General features: G+C 39.2%; 1 protein-coding gene across 3 annotated transcripts in view; it reads left to right on the forward strand.

The window, feature by feature from the left end:
- The window catches only part of RBM47 (RNA binding motif protein 47), a 163,277-nt gene that overhangs the window by 82,689 nt on the left and 56,937 nt on the right, over nt 1–23,651 (forward strand). Inside the window, exon 1 of one of the 3 annotated variants that reach the window (XM_036762394.1) lies at nt 3,827–3,896. The exons of the other annotated variants lie outside the window; for them this stretch is intronic. The gene's annotated coding sequence lies outside the window, so the exon portion shown is untranslated. Of the gene's footprint in view, nt 1–3,826; nt 3,897–23,651 lie in introns of those variants that run through there. 3 annotated transcript variants of the gene reach the window in all.

The raw sequence follows: 23,651 nt of genomic DNA on the forward strand, positions 1-23,651 counted from the left end.
TATATTGTGGTTCCTTTCTAGTGCTTCCAAACAAGTTATTTGGAAGCAAATAGAGCAAGCAGCACTTAACATATGTATTTTCTGCAAAATACACCTTGATTGTTTACTTAAGTACCAGTTACTACAAAATACTACAATATAAGTATATTGTACAAACGCAAGAGAAGGTACGTACATCCTTGCCCTAGAAACCTAACCTCTAACCAGCAATGCTGTAATGTAATGTGGAAATACTGATAGCATACTAGAGGTTGTATATAGAACATGGCTAAGCATTGTATTTAATCTTAAAAATCAAAATGGGACCAGACCATGAAGGTGTAAAGACATACACCGAATGTGGGAAACACGTGCTATTTATTTGGATTTCTTTTTCCTTATGTTTAATTCTGTTGAAAAACAGTGGATTGGGTAGTCTGGTCCATTATTGTCAAAAGAAGAGCTTCTAAAACGGCAAGTCTGAAAAGAGATTTGAAAGAAAACAAATGCCTTACACATAGTAGATGCCTGGCAACTATTTTGTTAAATGAGTGAATGTTGAATATGGAGAGATGATCATAGTGATAAAATGAGCTAAAGGCCATTAATGTCTTATTCCAAGACCTCATCCTGGTATGTTGAAGGGATTCCGAGGTCTCAGAGGTTCAGTGGTGGGAGTACAAGCTGTGCTATGTCTTACCAAGATGGAAGGAGAACAGGATGAATTATACACTAAATATTGTCTTCCTTCAAAAATACAAGCCAGATGCCGCCTCCTATCCTTAGCTTTTTCTTGACTCTTCTTTTCCTCCCCCAACCTCAATTATTAGCATTCACTTCATCTTGAAATTCCATGGTATTATTTACATGCTTTGCATTTACATTTTTTGTGTGTACGTGTTGGAAAGTGTGTGTGTGTGTGTATCAATGTAATGGTGATTGGGTTCCACTAAAAACTAGTGATTCCCTCCACCTCCAGGATGAAACAAAATTCTCTGCCACTCAGAGACTTTACTAACCTGACCTGCTCCCACTCCTGCCCCCCAACATTCCGGTCTTACACATTATTCATCCCCACATACTCTGTAATCCAGGAACACTGTTCCCCTTGTTCCTTCCACAAAATGCTCTCTCTATGTATGCATTTTCACTGGCTGCCTCTCCACCCCCCATGCTGTCTCTCCTCATCTGGTTTCCTTGGTTTCCTTCAAGTCCCAGCTAAAACCCAACCTTCTTACAGAAAGCCTTCCCTGATCCCTCTTGGTGCTGGTGCTTTCCCTTGCTTGAGTATCTATGATTTATCCTGTAGACATCTTCTTTGTACATCATTGTTTGCATGTTGTTTTACACATTGTGTGGATTGTGAACTGCCCAAGCAGCAATTGCCTTTTGTCTTTGTTTGCATCCCCATCGCTTAGCACAGTGCCTGGATTTGTATTACGGTATAGCATAGGTTAAATAGGCCTTTGTACACTTGTTTCTATGGGAAAATTTAGCTTCAATTTCCAAGCAACTGATTTATATAAGCAAGCTTTCAGCACACACCCTCTTGAAGAGTTGGAAACTGGCTTGGATTGGGTTTGCTTAAAGTAGGACACACCTGCATTATTCTGGGGACCAATGTAAACAGGAGGAAATATGAAAGGAGGGTATCTATCGGGAAAGAGTGGAAGATGCCATCTTGAAAATAAGAGCAAGAAAGTGAATAGTGGTGATGATAGTAGAGAAAAACTGAAAATGAAGTTTGAATGAGTCTGGTAAGTGGAGAGGTATAAGAGAGAAATGATTAATGGAGAAGGAATTTATAGGGAACCAACTAAAAAGAAGCCCAGGAGTTAGTGAAACCTACATATTATAATAGGTATTATAGCCTACATGTCAAAATGTATGTAGCAGGGGACTATGAATGGCATATCAGAAAAGAGAGTGAAATAGTGAAAGATAGTGAAACTGGGGGATATAAAGATACCCCCCCCAAATCTAGTGGGTTCTAGTTTCTCCTTTGCCACTGTCTCATGATGTCTCTTCTGTAAGTCACTTCTCTGTAACTCAGTTTCCTCTTCTCTAAAATGGGAATGAGAATGTCCTCCCTCAAAGTATTCATTATGAGTATGAAATAGATTTGAGAATTGTAAAGCATTGTAAAAATTGTCATTTTCTTGTGGTTACCCAAAGGATGAGACAAACTTTAGAGCGGGTAGCCAGAAATGGTAATGGCAAGGCAGAAAGTGATGACTAACTGGATAGAAGGGGAAGAAAGATTGGAAGCCTGCCCTTTTGAGACAGAGGTGTCAAGTCATTTGCCATGACAACCCCAAATAGGTAAGAAATTAAGTCTTAGAGAAGTTGAATTTCTCCAAGTCAGAGAGGGCAGAAACGAAACTCAGGTTTCTCTATCTACTTGTACTTTTACCTTTGTTCTATTTACTAAGATTAAGTAAAGTAAGGAAACTGGAAATAAAAGAAAACCACTAGAGAATAAAAGAGAAATTCTACAGTAAGTAAAGATACAGAAGAGTGACTAGGTGGTGCAGTGGATAGAGTTGCAGAGCCTGGATTCAGGAAGACCTGAGCTCAAATCCAGGTTCAAGCAGTGATTAGCTGTGTGACCCTGGGCAAGTCACTTAACCCTGTTTGCCTCAGTTTCTTCATCTGTAAAATCAACTGGAGAAGGAAATGACAAACCACTTTAGGGACTTTGCCCAAAGAAGTCACAAAAAGTCTGACAGGGCTGAAAAAGAGGACTGAACAAAAAAAATATTTTTTAAAATTGTATGCATGTTATCATAAAGTATAAAAGATTCAATATTTTCTTATGGGTACAGGTGGGGTACTGGAGAAACATTTCTCATTTTTCTAGTTTGCCTGTGTGTATATTTATTTGTTCATGCTTAGAGAGGAGTGAGACAGGTTTCCATCCCACTTCTTTCCAAGAGGACCGGAACCATCTTACCACCTTTGAATGGATAGATTGAATAAACTTCCCTATTCTTCTCCCTTTGATATGCCATGCCAGCCGTCTCCCTCCTAGCACCAGGGGCAGCTGTATCTACCCTGCGCATATAAGCACTTGATAACATTGAACAATTTCCTTGGAGAATCCTTGCCTCTATCTCAGTAATAACTATGGTAGCACCTCTGGGTACCTGACATGGTGGAGCCTAGAGTTCTCCAGTGCCAGCCATTTTCAGTTATCCTCCATTTGTAATTGTTAACTTGAATGGAATGTAACACTTCTGGTTTGGAGAAGTTGGCTTTGAGCTGTGGCTAACTTGACGGATACTGAAAAGGGCAACGACACTGTTCCTTACTGAAGATGACAGTTTATCAGAAGGTGGGTTGTTGGTTTTAGGGTTTAGGTTTTTTCCCCAGGGTTTTTTTTTTTTCCATAATTTGGGTTTAATTCTTCCTCGTAAACGTCTATATCAAAAGCACAGCTGTACCTTTGCAGCTGTCTGGTGTTGCCTGTGTGTACAGATTTATTTGTAAATACTGTGCTTTATTAACTCTTCCCTTTCACAATTTTTTTTCCCCAGTTAGGCTTGCCCAGGCTTGCTTGGGGATTAGAACAATGAGAACTTTATAATCATCTTTTTCACTAAAAATCGAACATTTCTACTGTCTTGATGTATTTTTGTTGACTTTTTTCCTTCTTCAAGTTCTTATTAAGGGGGGAAAAGTGTGGAAATAATACCCTGTTCCTTCATTTACATTACTGTACATCACATGGATATCTTTGTGACCATTATATTGTGTTCTCTCAATGGTGTTTGCACTGAGGGTGGGACACAAGGTTGTTTAGTGCCTCGTAAAACATTTACCAAAAGCAGTGAGCCATGGTCTTGAAGGGCATTCCGTTGCCAGAGTGTAGGAGGAGAGTACAAGACAGGGAAAGCAGAACAGCAGGTATTTGGCAGGTACAGACTTTTACTTTAATATTTATCACATTCAAAATTTGAGATTACGTGTGACTTTTGTTGTTTGGGGGCTGTTGAAGGGACAAGGGTGGGGGGGGGAATGATATTTTTTTTCTGTGTACTGTACTTTTCCAAAGACTTATTTGTAATGGTCGGTTTTAATTGATTGTTTTCGGTTTTGCTGGAGAAAAGCAACATGGAGACTTATGGTGGGGACTTATGGAGATTTGTGCTTGAGCTTTTACGATGATTTGAGGTAGGCTTTTACTTGAGTGAAGAATTTAGAACAAACTGCATGGGTTCTAGGAAGTTCTGGTAAGGTAATGATTTGTGTTTGGGCTATGATTAATAAACTTGTGCTGTTAAAAAGTTTCACTGAAAAGTAAATCTGAAAAATGCCTTTTTAGTGCCTTTAAGAATTTTTTTTCATTCTGCTAAATTCAACTAAGAAAAGCTACAATGCTTAAGCTAAAAGACTTAGTTCAATCTGCATTATCTGTATTTAAGATACAGAGGGTAGGAGTGACTTTAAAGATACCAGACTTACTTTGTGATTGCAGAAACCAGTACAACAAACACTCCAATGTAACAGGAATTTTAACATGCTGAAATTATTAATGAGAAATAATCTGGCAAATTATAAAGAGAAGATGAGTTATTAATGTTAAACTTGCGCATATGGTAAGGTGCAGTGTGCCTTAGTCAGATGCATGTATTTGGGGGTGTTTTTGTTTGTTTGCTTTTTTTGCTTTTGTTAGAAGTGGAAGACATATCTCTCGTCATGTCATTTGTAAAATGTGTATGGCCCTTCAGGAAAGGACTTGAAGTATAGAGTTCAGCCCCTTGCTAGATCAGGTCAAAGTTCAAGGAAGTGCTTTTCAAAAAGATATGTGGATTTGATTACTCATCGTAGCCACATGGTAGGTACACGGCACAGGCACACATGGGTGTTACCTAAAGTTGAGCAACTGGATGACCATTTAATATGTGATTTGGATACAGTTTGGCCAGATGACCTTGGCAATGGCCAAAGTAAAGGGCTATTTCAAAGCAAGGCTAAAATGACTTTCCCCAATGCTTCAAGTCCTATAGCTTTAACATAACTTTTTTAAAAGATCCTTAAGGTGTTGGGATGGGGTGGGGCCAGGGGTGAGGGCATGGAAGGTTGGAGGGATGGATCCTGGGCCTTTCCTGAGGAAAACCTCCAGTGTGTACATGGGCAAATATTGTTTATCTAATGACCTCCCTCCTCCTGCCAAGGGACATTTCATTTCACCAGTGAAGAGCTGATATTTTTTTTTCTTTTTTACTATTGCATCAGAAAATATGGATCATTTAGTGGCAAGGTTGTGGGTTTCCAAGAGTCATTTTACACCCTGGCCATTAAAACTTGATGTAAATTGGTTTATCTGTCTAGTTTCCATTTCATCCCTTAAAGTAAGTTCTTAACTTTTTGTATGTCATGAATCTCTTCGGTAGTCTGAAGAAACTTAGCCTAAACCCCTTCTCAGAATGTTTTTAAATGTATAAATTAAAATACGAAGGATTACAAAGGAAGCCAATTCTATTGATATAAATCGATCAAAAAAAGTGGTTTTTTTTTTTGAGAATTCTATGATCCCCAGGTTAAGAACCCCTTCAAAGAGAAGATTAATTTCATAGATGTGTCATTTTGATCACTTAATGAGTGGTAAGCCCTCAAGCTTCTGAGAAATCTTTCTTCTATCAAAATAAAAGGAATAATCACATTCAGTAATGTTTTTTTAGAAAAGATAAAATTTATGTGATTTTTTAATTTAGGTGAATTAATATAACTTAAAATCTTAAATGTTATTGGACCACAAAGGTTTCGATTGGCAAAAAGTTGAAAATCAAGTTCTAGGAGTGAACAAGTATGGCTTTGTCTCATTTGTGTCCAGGGAACTCCATTTCTTAGTTAATGATTATGATACAAGGGAGCTTGGAATACAGTAAATGGACACAGACAAGATGGTTTCCAGGCACTTCTAATCCCTTTATTTCTCTTATTACCTCTTAAATCTGGAAAGTGGGTCTATTTTCTTGTCATTTTCAGAGGTTTTTCTTTGGTTCTGTCAAAGCTTGCTGGATCAAACTTTGGAACTGATCTAGCATTTTGAATTTTGCTGTTATTTTACATAAAAGTACATGGTGCAAGACAATGCACTGCCTTGATTTGTGCAGCCACAGATCACACACCAAGGTGGCCATTAGTGATAGCACAGATCATAGGGAGAAGTACTGAAAGTTGAATGGAAGTATCTGGGCTATTCTTTTCATTGTCTGGGCAAGGAGATCTGAAGTTTAGGGAGGCTAAGAGACTTGCCCAAGGCTACTCAGGAAGTGGCCAAAATTGGGTCCTTTTAATTCCATTTTTACCAGTCTTCCTATGGTGCCCCAACTCTAGTGATGTAGTATAGAGCATTCTCTGATATGAGTGCACCAAGGAGATCCAAGTTCAAGCCCCACCCTCTGCTTACCAACTTGCTCTCTGACCTAGAGTAAATCAGTTTTAGCCTCTAAATTACAGCATATCCATCAATAAAATGAGAAGGTTGGACCAAGATGACTCAGCTTTGACACTGTTCTAATTTTGCCTAGAATTATTTCAGAGAAACTGGCTATTCATGATTTGATATGTGTTGACCCTTTAGGAATTGTCCTGACTCTGAGGCCAACTCTCTGTCTAGAGTCACACTGCCTCTCACATAATAGGTACTTAATTAATGTTGGAATTTAATTTATCTGTGTGGTAACTGAGTCCCTGAGAAGTACCTCACCTAAGTAGAAGGGCACTGGTCCTGAACTATCCAGAGCATAGACAAAAATCCAGAAGTCAGTCCCACAGAAAGTCTCTCTGAGTAGCCAACATATATGTTGATGTCCATTCATTCAACAGTAGTCAACCAATATTCATTAAGTGCTTCCTATATGTTTTGTTCTGGCATTGCAGAAAACACAAATTCAAATAACAAGTAAGTAGCCCTTGTTTACAAGGAGGCTATAATAATAAAGCAAATAATTCCTTAATTTCTCAGAGCCTCTTGACTCTTACTTTACACAAAATTGTAGCAAGTTTGGCTTTTAGTTTACTAGTGCTCAACAGGTAAGAAGGAGCACTTAATGGTAGCAAGCAGCAATAACTGACAGAGGGGAGAGGCAGAAAAACTATAAGAAGTTGACATAAGTACTCAAAAAGCACAAAAGACCAGGGCCATTTAGTATATGGATATACTACACCCTGAGTAAAACTCAAAGATATCATTATATTATGACTGTAATTCACTAGAGTACAATAAATGGCTTTCATAATGACCCTGAGTCATCACAATAAGATTAAATTATGTTCACTATATTCTCTTTAAGAACACATGGAATTGTACAAATATTTCTGTACAAAATGATTACAAATGTGTGTGTGTGTGTGTGTGAACTTCAGAAAACTCCCAACAATGAGAGATAAATGATGCTCTTTTATTCTCTTGTATTTTCTCTCCTTTCTCTCTTATTAAAAAAAAAAAAAGAGGTTGAAAAAATAGTCAAACCAAGGAAGTACTTTGAGGTATATAAAATGATCCATTGGTGAAATTTCATTGAAATAAAGTGGTCTCCCAGTGAAGATGATGGACTTTTTATTATCTGAGAGCATTTAAAACTAGGTTGAAGTAAACAGTAGAGAAATTATTGTAGCAAACCATTTCCTCATCAAGAAAAGCACTAGGTGAGCTGCTAAGGCTTTTTGGTTTTTGATTCTCAAGATTCAGCTTTTATTCTATAACAGAGAGCCCTGTCTTTCATTAGATAGCCTTATGTCATTTCCCCCCCTCTTTTCATCAACAGAGACAGTTTTCATTTTCTTAAAGACTTCTATTCTTGAGAAGTTCTCCCCCCCCCATTTGATCTTTTATTCTGAGTGACTTATATTTGTAGGTGCTTTTTCTTTTCTCTCTTGAGGTGCATTGATTTATTCTGAGTTATCCCCTCTTGTGTTTCTCTGAAGACCAGGTTTTGCTACCTATTCACAAAGAAATAGCCAGTCACCATAAAGTTGAGTGAATTTCGAGAAGGGATTGCCTAAGAAAATATAGTGGGAGCCAAGGGGTCATGAGTATTAGACTGGGGATTAATGAAGTACTTAAGTTCCCAGAAACCTTTGCATGAAGATGACTGTAGGTGGTCACTGTCTTGGATTTAACATAGCTCTTGGAAAACATTTTAACTGAAATCTTTCAAATCCTTCCACATTGCCTCTTGATTTCTGTGTTCTTCAGTGGGAGAAATGTCCCACCCAATGGAATCATTTACCAACAAAGCACAATAGATATTCCCTTACCCACTACCACAAAAACATGTCAAGACATTACTTGTGGAAATAATACAGAAGCATGCTGTGTTCAACTATTTTTAAAGTGTTGTTGTCAAAACTATTACAATGGTGAATATGGGGAGATAATTTTTAAAAATATGCTTTGTATTAAAATTTTAAGCCACTTTTTTCATTTGTTTTTGGCCACAGGTGAGCTAATTACAATGACCAAACACTTTTTTTTCCTCCAAGAGAACACAGATGCATAACTGTAGAGAGTTGGACATTTTCAACTATTGCTAGAAAGATCAAGTGATAAGACCAGATTGTCCTCACAGTTAGAACCAGGCCCCTTTTGCTATAGGCTCATGGAAGCAAGTAGTCAATCCTCAGAGGTGTTTATAAATTGATTATTTCTGACAAGAGCAAGCTCACTAAAAACGACCTTGTGTTTGTCCAGTGCTTTTTATCCACTCAAGCACCCACTGATAACAACACCTAGAAGGTGTATAGAACTCGTGATAATTGTCAGCATTTTACAGATGAAGAAACTGAGGCATAGAAGTTAAGGACACACGAGTTAGTGACAGAATTGGGGTGAGGATCTGAATCTCTTTTCTTCCTAACCTATAAATTTTTCTACCGGGTCATACGACCACCTAACAATGTTTAACTGTGTGCACCATTCATGAATGGTGCCCCTCTTCCACCTTTCATTAGCCTCAGTGATCCTTGTATCAGACACCAGAAGTTACTTTTGTGGTATGGAGTACATGAATTTCATGCTGATATTTCTCAAATACTCGTCAACTATTTGAAATTAGGGGAAACCACCCTAAAAGAATCAGTTGACAGAAGTCACACCTATTGGTATGTCTCAACATACTCCTGACCATAAGAGTACTTTCCTCTTTAGAGCTAAAGGAAAGAAATATGCCAAGGAAGGAAAGCCTAAAAGAGGCATTCAGGCTGCCCCACTCCCTTGATTTAAGGCAGCCCATTCTTGAGAGTAAATCCCAAAAGCCACAACGATCTGGATATCCAGGTTATTCTTTCATTCTCTTGTATCTCCTCTTCTCTCCTCTCTTTTATAAAAAAAAAAAAGAGGTTGAAAAAAATAGTCAAACCCGGGAAGTACTTTGAGGTATACAAACAGAACAAAGCAGTGGTATAGCAGGTACTCTTCCATACAGTAATATAGTACAGGTACAAGTATGGGTGGTAGGACAAGAAAATGGGGCTCATTCCATTGGACTCACCAGGAAGGCACTTCAAAGTAGATCCTGGGTACATCCATGGGTCTGCCTTCTTGGAATGCTGGATTTAGAATCAAAGGACCTGGGTTTGAATCTTGCTATCTGTGTAGCCTCAAGCAAGTTGTACGACTCTCAGGTCTCAGTTTCCTCATCTGCAAAATTAAGAGTGTTGGACTACATGGCCTTTAAATCCCTTCCAGAAATCTATGTGTTTGTGAGCTTTATGGTCATTTCGTGGTTTTCTAAGGAAATGCCATTGAGGTAACTTCAGAGGGAGGGCAGCCGCCTTCCTGCTTCTATCTGGTCTCTAAACCCATACTAACCCACTGGTGGAGGTAACTGCCCTCCCTTTCTCCATCCTCTCCAAAAGCTGTGCTTGTGTCTGGAGCAGCACAAGCATTTGTGTCTCGTGTGGCTGAGCTCTTTTGGATGGCGCATCCAAAGGCAGAGCAGGGAATGGAGTAGGGAACCAAGTAGGGTCCAGTTGCTTTGGCTAATAATTGAATAACTACCCATCTTTCTTGAAAGTACCTTTACAGCCTTTCTCTCACTTAATCCTCACTGCTACATTGTGGGGTAGGTAGGCCATGCAGAAATAGGGAAAATAGAGTGTTTTAGTATTAGAGATGAGACTGTAGAGATGACTAAAGAAGTCATATAGTCAGTCCATCCCCCACATTTTATAAATGAGGAAACTGAACTTCAGAGAAGGTGAAGTAATTTTGCCCACAGTCACGAGCTGGTTAGTGTTGGATCTGGGACGAGAAACCAGCCTCCTGACTGCTAGTCTGGTTCTCCATTACTCCACAATGTCACTCTACTAAAAGCAGGGCTGGTTTACTTCATGGAAGAGCCACCATCACTGCAAAAATCCCCCGGGTAACAAACCCGAAGTAGACAACCAGAAGTGAATCTCTTTCCTCAGGTAAGAGAGAGGACAGAATTATTTTAGTCTTGGGGAGAATCAATTTTTAAGTCTCTCTCTCTCTCTCTCTCTCTCTCTCTCTCTCTCTCTCTTTCTTTGTGTCTATCTCAATCTGTCTCTATCTTTCTCCTCTACTCTTTCTCTCTCCCTCCCTTCTTCTCCTCTTCCCCCTACTCCACTTATCTCTCTCTCTCTCTCTCCTCCTCTCTCTCTCTCTCTCTCTCTCTCTCTCTCTCTCTCTCTCTCACGCTTGCTTTCTCTCTCTCTCTCTCCCCTCCTCTCTCTCTCCCTCTCTCTCTCTCTCTCTCTCTCCCTTTCCCCCTCCCCCCTCCTTACCTCTCTAACTCTCCCCCTTTCTCTCTTTCTCTTTTACCCTCTCCCTCCCTCCCTCCTGAATAGGATTCCCTGGAAGGAAGTTTGCACACGTAACAGGAACTGAGCAGTCACTGAACTCTTGCTTAACAACAGATTCAATAGACTCAGCAGTGCCATTTGTGCCTTTTTTTTTTTTTTAAGGATTGTGAAACCTCCGAATTTAACCTAGCCATTGTTTAAGCAAGCCTGATCTCCTTGTCAGTCACAGATGCAACCTTTGGCTCCATTTTAAAATATGAAACAAAGACTTTTGTTCTACAGGTCTGATAGAAGTTTCTTAACTTAAGGACAGCTCTCAGTAGGGCCCATTTTTCACTCTTGAATCACAGTTGTAATAAGATATTTTAGACCACCCCTACTGAAGCTTGTCTATATCTAATATCAGAGAACAGATTAAAGGAGGAAATAAAACTTTTAACTTCCTGTTAAGTATATAAATGCTTGTTGAATTGAATATTTTTGCTATTTCATGGCTGAAGACTATTTACAACAGTAAATAGGAAGATTAAATGAAGCTTCTGTCTTGTTTGGAAAAAATCTTCATTTGTAAAGTTTGAAGTTGTATGGGGAACAGACAAAATTGTGCAGGGTGTGATATCTGTGGAGGACTTATGGAAAGACATGGACAAGAGTCATCCTAGCAAAGAAAGCATTTTGAGAGATTTTGAACTAAATCTTTGGTTTAGGGAGTAACCAGTTTCTTCCTCTGTAGAATGGGGATAATAGTAGCACTTACAAGGTTGTTGTGTGGATCAAATGAGATAACACATAAAGTGCTTTGCAAACCTTAACGTGCTATACCAATGTTGCTATTATTATTATAATACCATGAATCCACTGCATTATTTTACATATATGACAATTTTCAAAATGAGTGAACTCTTCTTGTGTCCTGGGGTTCAAATAAGTACAAAGGAATGTGGTGCGGTGGAAAGAGCACTGAGCTGGGAGGCCAGGGACTTGTTCAAATCCCAGCTTTGCCATTAATTTAGCTGCACGATCTCAGCCAGTTGATTAACCATTAGGTGCCCTTGCTCATCTGCGATATGAATATCATCTGTCGGTCCTTTTCCTAAAGAACTGTTATGAAAACCAGATGGGAAAAAAGAATCTGAAAAGTAAAAACTAAATATTTTTAAAAATATATCGGTATTTTGTGGTTGCATTGGCAGCACCTGTACTGTGGTTGGACTGATACCTTGAAGATTGCTTAGAGTGGCTCCCGTACAAAAGTGACATGCAAAATCCGTGAAGTGGTCCCCACCTTTGTGTGGTCTGCTGTTTATTTTCTCTGGTTTCTGTTTTGCTGTTGACTTAGAGAAATGAGTTTCTTTGCTAAGACATAGCTATAGATATCCCGTAGGATTACCTAGTAGAGCTCACCAGCCATATGCTATTATACAGCCAGGGGATGCCGTAGAGAGGGTACTGGACCTGGAATGGGGGAGACTTGAGCTCAGTTAAATCCAGCCTCAGACACTCGGTAGCTGTGTGACAATTAGCGAGTCATTTAGCCTCTTTCTGACTTAGTTTCCTTATCAGTAAAATGAGGAACATCTGCCTCATACAGTTGTTGTGAGGAGAAAGATATTTGTAAAGGCTTTTGTCATCCTTAAAACATTATATAGATGGTAGCTAATATTCTTATTCACAGAGATTTTACAAATGCTCCCTTTCTGAACTAAAGGTCAGACTATGTTAAAGACTGATGCTACGTGGGACATGGTCAAATTAAGCTAATACAAAACTTGCAGGATATGATACCCCTCCCCCCAGGACAATTTTTAAATAGGAAGAAAGTAATCATATTGACTAAATAAAAACCTAAAACTTGAATAGACTGACCTTGACATATAGAGTAAAAATAATTAGAAGTAAAATCAGAAAATTTAAACTTTTCCTAGTCTGCAAAGGTAGAGCTTATGACTTCAAGTCTGATTCTATGTATCTTGCCATCTCATCTTTCACCATAAAAATCACTTTAACTGTTGACAAAACTTGAATTCTCTTACAGAAATGAGGCTAGCAGTTGCCTTAAAATTCTGTCCATTGACCCTAGCAATGAAAAGACTATATGGGCATCCATTGTAAGGGATAGTATAAAATACAAGTGACAATGCATAATCTCTCAAAGCTTTCTTGTCAAACTGCTTCAAGTTTTTAATCTCCTAAGCATTTGCAGAATTCCCAAAGTTCCTCATGGCCTGCGTTACTCAAACCCGGAAAGAAACTTCACTCTTCCATCTTTCTCCCAAGATCATAAACAGCCCTTATTCTGCAGTCAAAAGAAGTTAATTCCTATCTCCTCCCTTTAACTAATTGTAATTCATCTTCATATAGCACAGTCAGGTTTATTCATTACTTTCCTTACACCAACCCTGTGAGGTAGGACATGCAAGCATTAAGCTAGTCAGTCTCAGAGCTAGGTCCAAATGAAGGTCTTTTGACCCCTGATCCTTACTACCTTTGTCCATAGGCAGCCTGCAATGTGCTACTGGCACCAACTAGTATTTATGCAAAGCCCAAGCATTCTCTGAGCTGAGTTCTCACAATTTAAGTGATTGCGCCATTTAGGCCCAGAATCTTTTGATTACCTCTATTCTGTGATTTTGGGTTATCAGCTTGGATTCAGCTCCTGCTTCTTAAGTGATTAACCAAGAAAGAGGGGAGTGTACACATGAGGCATTAGTCATCTGTTTTTTTGTGTCTACAGCCAAACGTTGCCCTAACTCTCTGCAGGCTTAACAAATTAAACCTCATTTTCACATTCTGTGTGGTTGAACATTCATTGATTTACACATAGTCTATAACCATTTCCCACCCAGGAGAAGTGAGAATGGCACCATTTTAGCCAGAGGAAGTATTTCTTGGCAGATTCAAGGAACTGCTTAAAGTCCACTTCTGCCTTCATGCTTGGCTTGGCTTGTATCCCACATGGGCCCAGTCCCTAGACTAAGGTTCTATCCTATCCTTCCAGAGGATAATGGGAATACTTTAAGAGAATGTGTCATGTGAATGCTCTTGACCACATAATAGGATTGTAAATTGATTAAGGTAGCACAAATGTGGGATAAAGCTATTTTGAGTTGGTATCAGGAGAATTTTTTAAAATGACCATATTTTATCCCCTCAATTAGGTATGACATGTATATACACAGTTAGCATTTAATTTTTCTTTAAGAGCAAACCAACCGGAGTTAGCATCTTCTGTAGGTGGTTCTTCAGTGCTATGAAGAAATCATGCATCGATGCATTGAAATCAGCAAATTGGACTAAGTACTTGGTCAGTTTTGATTCTTTTTTTATATATAGAAGTTTAAGGGAGTAGTAATGAGTGAGAAGGGTTATGCGGTAATTGTTTATATCTAGTAAACTTATCCCCACTTGTCATGGGCCAAACCAGGGTTCTATTTCCTAAAGGGGAGCCATGCTAAGAAAACTTCATATGGGGGCTCAAAGAGTAGGACATGACTGAACAACAGCAACAGTAAACTGAAAATTCATGAGCATAAAAAGGTCAAATGAGATTAAGTAGTTCTACCAATATTTGGAGTGTTTCCTTACAGGATTTACTTTCTCTGGGTGGGTCACTGGGTCCTAGATTTATATCTGGAAGGGACCTTATAGGAACCGAGGCCTTGAGGGGTCTAGTGAGTTGTCCAAAGTCAAATTGGGTAGTTAGTGGCAGAGCCAGGATTTAAATACTGTCCCCTGATTGATTATTCCACCCTCTTCTCACTGTACCATGCTGCTTCTATGGAAGTGATTGAAGGGCCTGGAAAAGGCTGCTTAAATGCTGAGCTGTATGGGACTCTCATCTGGTCCTTTGATAACTCCTAATTCTGCTACCTTCCCTCTGTTGATTATTTGTAATGGATCCTGTCTATATCTTGTTTGTATATAATGCAGTCTCTCCCAGGGGCCTCTTCCATTAGACTGAACTCCTTGAGAGCAGGGACTGGGTTGTTTTTTTTTCTTCATATCCACAGTGCTTAGCACAATACCTGGCATGAAGTAAGCACTTAATAACTTTTATTGACTGACTGTTGACTTGAAAAATTTAAACAGGGTGTTTAATAGTAAGTAAAGGGTCACTAAACCCAAATCTATCCCATTCCTGTGCCAGCGGATAAGGTATTCACTCATTCACTCGCACTCAAGTGCTGCATCCGATACTTCCTAGTTCATGCGCCTGGATTTTTGTACGCATAATTTCCTTGAAGCTTCACAATAGTTTTGTGAGATAGATAGTGTGTTATTACCACACTTATAAGGAAATGGAATCTCAAGGAATTCAAATGATGCAAGGTCACACGGTGGGGGAGCGGAGACTCAACCCAGGGTCTCACTATTACGAATAAAAGCAAACTTTACAGAAATTTGTCCTGACCCAACACTTTCACAATATCATCCTTAATACTTTATAAGCCAGCCCCACCATAACCCAACTGGGATATTGGTTGAGTAACCACCTGGAATGGAGTTCTATGGAAATGTTAGCCCCTTGGTGACATTTTTGCACCTAACACTGCCCATTGGACATTTCAAACTGGATGTCACTTGCCTGGTAGGCATCTAGACCTGTTGGCATCTCGGACTTAACATGTCCAAATGGATTGCATTTTCTTTTTCACCAAACCCCACATCCTGAACTTACTAAAGTATAGTCAGCCAAGTTTGGAGACATCTTCAATTTCTCATTCTCCCTTACCCCCATGTATGTAAATAATTTGTCCTTGTTGTTATTCAGTTGTTTCAGTCATGTCTGACTTTTCATGTCCCCATTTGGGGCAAGGATACTGGAATGATCTGCCATTTCCTTCTCCAGCCTTGGCAATTCTAACGTCTGCATTCACAAAGCCTCTCCCCTAGCTCAAGACCTTATCACCTCTTGCTTGACTGTTTCAAATCTCTCCCCTCTCCAATCCACCCTCCACACAGCTGTCAGCCACTTTCTGTGAGTACCTTTCCTCCAGAGTCTGTCTACCTGTTTATTGTCTCCTGCTCAATAAAATTGGTTGACTTAGGGATGTAATACAAAGTCTTCTATTTGGCATTTAAATTCTTCTACACCCTGACTCTATCTACCATTATATCACTTGACCTTTTACACTGTCTTTGGTCTAGGGAGACAAACTGGCCTTCTTGCTGGTCCACAGGTAGCAGGGGACAGGGAAGGAACCAGAGTCAAGAGGATCTAAGTTCATATCCTGCCTGAGGCACTCAGTAGCTATGTGACCCTGGGCAAGTCACTTAACCTCTGTTTCTCTCAATTTCCTCAACTCTAAAATAGAGAAGATAGCACCAACCTAGAAGAGTCGTTATGAGGCTCAAATGAGATAACATATGTCAAGGTCCTTATCACAGTAGTAAATGCTATTATAAATGTTTATCCCCTCTCTTCCCTCCTTCCTACGCTGTCTCCTTCTTTCCTTTCCTCTCCTCTCTCTGAGCCTTGAGCATAAGCTGTTTCTCATGCTTAGAATGTTTCATTGCCTCAGTTCAAACACCACCTTCCACATGAAGCCTTTTCTAGTTAACATCTATCGTTTCTGTTGCCCAGTTGCTTCAGTGGTGTCTGACTCTTCGTGGCCCCATTCGGGGGTTTTCTTGGCAAAGTAGTTTGGAGTAGCTTGCCATTTCCTTCTTCAAACTCATTTTACTAATAAGTTTCTGAGGCCAGTTTTAAACCCACATTTCCCTTGACTCCATGTTCAGCACTCTATCTACTGTGCAACTTGGCTGCCTCCCCTCCAGATTACCTTGCATATAGAACCTAATTTACTTTAGGGTAGTATTTGTCTTTTTCATTCTTGCCATTTCTTCTCTTAATGCCTGTGGTTGGTGCTTAAGAAATGCATATTAATATTGATCGACATAAGGTTTTCATGGAACCTCCCAATTTTATCTGGTAGGTAAGTTCAGATATCATGTTTTCATATATCCAAGGCAAAAAGGATCTATTTATGTGACTACTCAATCCAGTCTAAAAAAATCAAATGGTGTTTTCTTAGCATCAAATAGTCCAGTAAAATTAGTTGAATTTTTTGTGCCCCACCAATTGACTTTAGATTTCCGAACACAGCATTCAGTGTCAATGTGTTAATACTTTTTGGAAGCTATCTTAGGATTCCACCTTTACTTAATGGTGCTTGTTAAAAGAGGGATACAGTGCTATGCGGTGATAGACATAGTGGGCAATGAGTAAATATTTCTTGACTAAATTAATGCTGTTTCTAATTCCTTAATTTTCCCCAGACTCAGGAAATTATCTAAAAAATTCTAGAGAATGCAATTAAATTCACCTTAATTTTTTTTCTCAATACAACAGTTATTACAGAAAGGAGATAGATACATTGTGAAATCAGACAAAACTGGTGGTGTAATTCTGAAAAGGTTGGCAGTCTCTGGCTGACCATAGGTAAACATTCACTGTTTTTAGTACTTTGTACTAATACTTAACATTTCCATTTTTAGATACATTTTTAAACACCTTAGTTTTTATTGTTTTATAGATTTAAATTTTAAAGCTTTTATCTGGAGCTTTACTTAACTAGGATGCCCTCACTAGTATTTAATTCCCAAGTGTTGGAATGAAAATTAGTAGAAAGTTAAACACAAATAAGTAAGGTTAATGTATAACTAAAAGTACTTTAAAGTATTTGTACTCTGTTAGCCAAATTCCCAATGTTTTTTAATAAAGAGCATTTCACTGTCAAGTGGTGCCTGACCAATAAACTGTCTCTCTAAAGATTGAGCATCATGCCTGCTCTACTGATGACAGCAAAGTATAGCTTCAATGAAAACAAATTACTAACAGATCATGCTTATGTTGATTCATTCATCTGCTCTTAAATCAGTGGCTTCTTTATTCACCTGATGGTTGATGCTTTTGGTAGTCAACAAGTATTTTTTAAGGACTTACTCCGCTAAGCCCTGGGGATAAAAAAAGGCAAAATACTAGGAATAAAAAAAAAAATTAAATTTTTATCCTGAACAAAAAAAAAGGATAAATTGTTCAAATATTTCTGTTAATAAGATTCATTATTGACCTAAAAGGTTTAGTATTAAAATGATTGTTAGATCGAGGAAAATTTATGTAATTATTAATTGATGGAGCACTTAGATGTTATTCTGCCTATATGATATGTTTTAGAGTGGAGAGACTCCACCCTTCTCTGCCCCACCATCCCGCCCCAAGAGAGATTAATTTAATTCAAACACTTACTCAACATTTACTACCTGAAGAACACTGTGGTAAGCAGTAAAGGAGATACAGTTTAGACAACAAGAAGGTCTCGTCCTCTTGGAACTTGCTGTGTATTAGGGAGATTAAAAAACAGACAGGTAATTATAATATAAAATGTTATAGGACAAGTGGGTTATAGCATAACAAAACCAAGTTCTAGAGGATGTCTAGAAAGGAAAGTTGGGGGAGTGGAACATACTAGAACAGGTGGCATTTGAATTGGGCTCTAAAGGATAATGGCTAGGAGTTCAACAGGTACAAAGGAGGAGGGGAAAAATTCCAGACATGAGAAATACCCTGAGCAAAAATGCACTAACATTTATAATAGTGTTTTAAGTTTTGCAAAGCGCTTTACATATATTACCTCATTTGATGCTCACAACAACATTTTATAGTTGAGGAAACTGAGTCAGAGCTCCATGACTTGCCCAACGTCCCGTATCTAGTTAGTGTCTCAGGCAGGATTTGAACTTAGATCTTTGGAACTCCAAGTCCTAGCTACATTGTAAGACAGACACGAGGAAGAAGGAAAGCTGGAAAGGTAGGATGGTGCCAGAGAGTAGACAGCCTTGAATTCTAGGCAAAAGAAGTATACCCTTCCCTGATGGACAGGAAGCCCCTCCCTGCAAACTCTAAATCTGTATGATCCTGTGATTTTAATTTAGTAGGTTTATTTCCTCAGAAGAGGTAGCTGGAATAGGACACTAAGGGCACGGTAATGGGAATTTGATGATGGTGTGGAGCAGGGGTGGGGAACCTGTGGCCTCAAGGCTGTTGAGGGACCAATAATATTGGATTTGTGGGCCCTTCTGCCTAGGAAGAGTGGCGAGGCTCTGGAAAGACTTGATGCTTCAGTGAGGACGCATGTCGTCTGGTTGAGAAACATTCTGGGAGAGAAAAAAGGGATGCAGAAAGGGGAATTGGGGGTGCTTCAGACAGCATTTTCCCTTTTGTTTTTTAAAACAGTTTTGCCTGTGGCCCTTGGATACATAAACAGACTGCAGATGTACGCTACATAATCTTTCCCCATCAATGTTATTTTGTGATATTGTTATTAATGCATTCACATAAACAATCCCACCTTAAGCCTCAGGAAATTTATTTTGAGAAACTCTTGCACTCTCTTCTTGATGAATAGCAACCAAGGCAACGAACTGGAACAGAGTTGGAGAGTGGGCCCAGCAAGCCCCAGCAAAGGAGCCCTAGCCCTGGCTGCCTCTTTTCTGAAATTTCTGGCTTAGCTTGGGGCTGGTCGTGGGAGAGCTAATGGGCAGGTGGCTGCTACTTTATAGTCTCTATCTTGTTCTCTTTGGAGCTAGGCTGCAATTACAGAGGGACTGTATTGTTTATGGAATTGGGGATCTAGAAGAGACAGGAAGACGGGATCAACTTAACCTTAAAGTGATGAGGTTGCATAAACTTGCTTCTCCATGCATGAACCCCATTCTTCACATGTTCCTTTGTGTGATATCCATCCAGGTGTGGGAGCAGCTCTCCATTGGCCTGCTCACCTTGGCTTGCCTGCCACATTGAGGTAGGCAAGGGGCTTCATTCAGCAAAGGGAGTAATTGGCATTATCATTGTAAAGACTAGAATCTTGCATTTAGAGCTGTAGAGAACCTTAGTGAATATCCAGTCTTATCCCTCAATTTTTTTATAAGAAAATAGAGGTCCATGGAGGTTGCATTTTGCAAACCTTAACACACTATATAAATGGTAAGGATTACTGCTATTTTATCAGCGAGTCAAAAGTAAGTAGGACATGGTAGTGCTCAGATTTGAATCTGGGTCCTCTGACACCAGGTCCAACAGCTTTTCCATTGCATTATGCTAATATTGTACTTTATTTAATCTTTTATTGTCTAGATTTTGACTGCTCAGGTATATATTTTTCAACTGTAATGTTGCTATAGAAATAATTACTCCTGTATTATTATTTTTCCTAACTTTGTTTTTCAGTTATTTCAAGCTAGTTATTACTGTACTTTGTGTCGTCACCAGGCTATATATATATACTCTTTTGGTTCCCACCTTCCCCTACTCCCCACACCCCAAGATTCTGACAAGAGATCATGGTTTGCTGTCAGAAAGGAAAATTCAACAAACATCTACTGAGTTCTTACTTTGGGCAAGATAATATGCTTGGTATTGGGGATATCAAGACAGAGATGACAAGCCGCCCCTTTCCTGAAGGGCTTACATCCTGCAGGGTGGTGCCATTTTGACTTTTCCTGGGTCGAGCATCCATTCGGTCAATGAGTCGGTCAGTTGAATGTCTGCTATGTACTGTACACCCTGGTAGGCACTGGGAAGGCTGCAAAAATGAATGAGACAGCCTGCTTAAAGAAGCTCATAGTCTAACAGGGATAAGAAAATATTTGAGATCTGATGAGAGAGAAATCACTACCAGCTGTATTGTAAGTTCAAAACCTGTATTTCCAGAACCAATGCATAAGCTTATGTTTTCTAGCAATCAGAATGTATTACATCAGTTGACATACTTTGAAATTTCTAATTTAACATAGGACCACAGTTTGTTTTCTAGGGATAATGGGGGAGATCCCCTAATTTAGCAAAACTAGAAAAGTCTTTAGGAATGAAGGGGAAAAGGGTGATCATATTTGCATATATCACATATAAGCAGCCACGTGTGTGTGTGTGTGTGTGTGTGTGTGTGTGTGTGTGTAAATCTAATTTATTATTATTTTTTGCTGGGCTTATAATTACAAAAGTTCTGGATGAAAAAGTCAATACCCATTTTAACATAGTTGTCTGGTGCACTGGGAGAAAAGGACTGGAACCCAGGTCTTTTGACTCTGAGGCCTACTTGATATGCTTTCCTTAATAAAAGTATTTGTTCTGTAAAACTTGGACTTGGTCAAAAGGCTGCACCCAAGGACCTAGAAGGCCACATGTAATCTTGAGACTGCAGGTTCCCCATCCCATAAGTCTAACATCAGGACCATAGTTATTTACATAGTTGAGGTCAAGGACCCTGGGTTCAAAACCTAAATCTAACACTTTCTGGCACTGTAACCACGGGCTCAGAGATAGATAATGGACAAATAGACAAACAGAACATTTATTAAGTGCTTATTTATTATGTGCCTTTAAAGGCATTGTAATAAGCACCAGGGCTGGGCATACAAATACGAGCAAGCAAGATAGCCCTGGCCTCAAGGAGCTTATATTCCTACGGGGGAAGACAACATATATTGTTGTTCATCATTAGTTCTCAAAGAAGACCAGTGACATCGGGAGGGTGATGTCTTGACTTGTGAGTGAATCGGATTCAAATGAGACAGAGCTGTGCAAAGTCATCAGCCTCACTCTATCTTCCAGAGCCCTCTGGTTCCAGTGGCAAGACATAGGTCAAGATGACTGTCAATGGCCCCAGATGCAGTGGAAGATGCTTTTTGAACTAAGGTCTTTCCCAAATCTCAAGTTTGTCTGAGGCAGCTCCCATTCAGTAGCTAAAGGCTAGGTAAGAATTGAGGCAAAAGATGGCCTAGTTTGCCTTCATAAAAGTATCCAGGAAGACAACATGTATAGGGGTATTAGAAAAGCTGAGAGGGCATTCAAAAGGGATATGATGAGGAGACCGCAGGAAGTATCCTAGAGACACAGGCTTGGGTGAAGTAAGCCAGAAGCTCACTTCTGTGAGAGCCCAAAGAGGTAGGGATGGAGGTCAAGTTTCTTCTGGGATGGATATGGTCAGAAAGCTGGATCATAAAGAAGAGACCAGGAAATTTGGTATCTGAGCCTCAGTTTCCATTTGTATAAAATGTAATAATACTGATTTATATTACCCCCTCCATGGTTATTATGGGGAAAGCATTTTATAAATCTTTATTTTTATTTATATTTTTAATACACATATGTGTGTATACATATACATATATACATTGTGCATATGTATTGTGTATAATTGTCATTAATATATCCACTTTGTGACATCATGCATAAACATCATAGGTTAGGTAGAAGGAACTGATTGTCCTTGATCCAAGGAAGACAGGTTAACATAATAAAGAGACACTGAAATGCTGAGGGGTATGGGAATAGCACTAAATTGTTTTTCACCTTCATATATGCTTTCTAGATTATAGAACTGTAGCAGTATATATGTACATATATATGTATATGATATACATATAAAATTTGTATTATGCAAATTGAATGAAACTGAATTTCTAAACTATTTTTGAATTCCAACTGATATTTAGTATATCTTTCTCCATGTATAGATGTACTAAAATATGTATTTTCTCTACAATTCTATATACATACATTTATGGAATCAATGAGAGCTTAAAATTTATGAGTGAATTTAGAAATCCACAATAAGTATATAATATGTATGTCTACAGAATATTAGAGAGAACTCAAAAGAAATTCTGATAGATTTATGGAAGAATATGGACAAGACTTGCAAATAAGCAATGGGAAGATATGGATGGGTTGCCTTCTGGGTCATGGGCAGGATCATCCATATAGATAAGATCATAGAGCCAGCCAAGTGTGAATTGAAGTTTTATAATTATAATCATATTTGGCTTTGGGGGAGATTTCAAAGGGGGAGTGCTCTAGGCTATGGCAAAACATGTGAAAGGACTGGCAGAGGGGTAAAGAAGCACAGTTCCTTTGGGGGAGGGGTCTTCTGATGCTGCTTTATGCTTTTCAAGGCACCCCAATGTGAGAGAAAGTTGGTGGGCTAGAATTAAGAGAGGAACTTCTGGTGCAGCCACCCTAGAAGGCATAAACTACTACTTTGCTTGGATCAGAAGTGGCCTGAGGACAGATGCAGTAGGTGGAAAAAGCAGTTTGACTGGATGCCTTTGCAACCCATATTGCAGTTTGTAGGTTAAGGATCATAAGATTTAGAGCTGGAAGGGAGGGACCTTAGAGATCAACTGCTCCAATGAGAAAATTGGAGTCCAAAAAGGTTATGACGTAGCAGTGTCTCACAAGGTCAGAGCAGTAAAACTGGGGTGTTATCTGCAATGCCCTACACAGCTACTCTGTGGTTAAATGGTCCAATTGGGCAGTAGTAACTCATCTGTCTTGCACTTTGAGAAAGGTATTAAGGTTGATGGCTTAATCTCAACCCCTGGCAAGGGTGGAGCAAGTGTGAGTCCTGTTTCCGACAGAAAGAAGTAAGATTTGGGGAGTAGCAGCATTTAAGTACAGATCTGCATTCAACCTTTCTATGTGGACGGTAAGCAGGTTTTCCTGGCTGGGATATAAGGGAAAGTCCTGGGAATGATCAGACACCTAAGTGGGCTTCCTTACTATCCCACACTGGTCATTACTTCTGGAAGATACATAAGGTCCCCTGAGCCAGCCTTCCACAGTCTCACTAGCTTTGCATACTTGTCTGTTCTCTGGTTCTGGAAAGCCACCATCTCGTGCAGTGTTCTCCTTAGATCCTGATTCCTGGGCCCCAAATGTTCAATAACACTGTGGACTTTGTATTACTATGGACTTTCATGATCATAAAAATGGCTATTTTTTTGGCTACTCAGCTTTGTTGCTTGATACCTTATTGGGGTTTCATAATTCCAGCTAGATTGTTCTAAGAATGAGTTTCTCACCTGACACAATTGAGAAACTGATTTATATTTAT

Source organism: Trichosurus vulpecula, chromosome 6, assembly GCF_011100635.1.
Source record: "Trichosurus vulpecula isolate mTriVul1 chromosome 6, mTriVul1.pri, whole genome shotgun sequence".
NCBI classification, from domain to species: Eukaryota; Metazoa; Chordata; class Mammalia; order Diprotodontia; family Phalangeridae; genus Trichosurus; species Trichosurus vulpecula.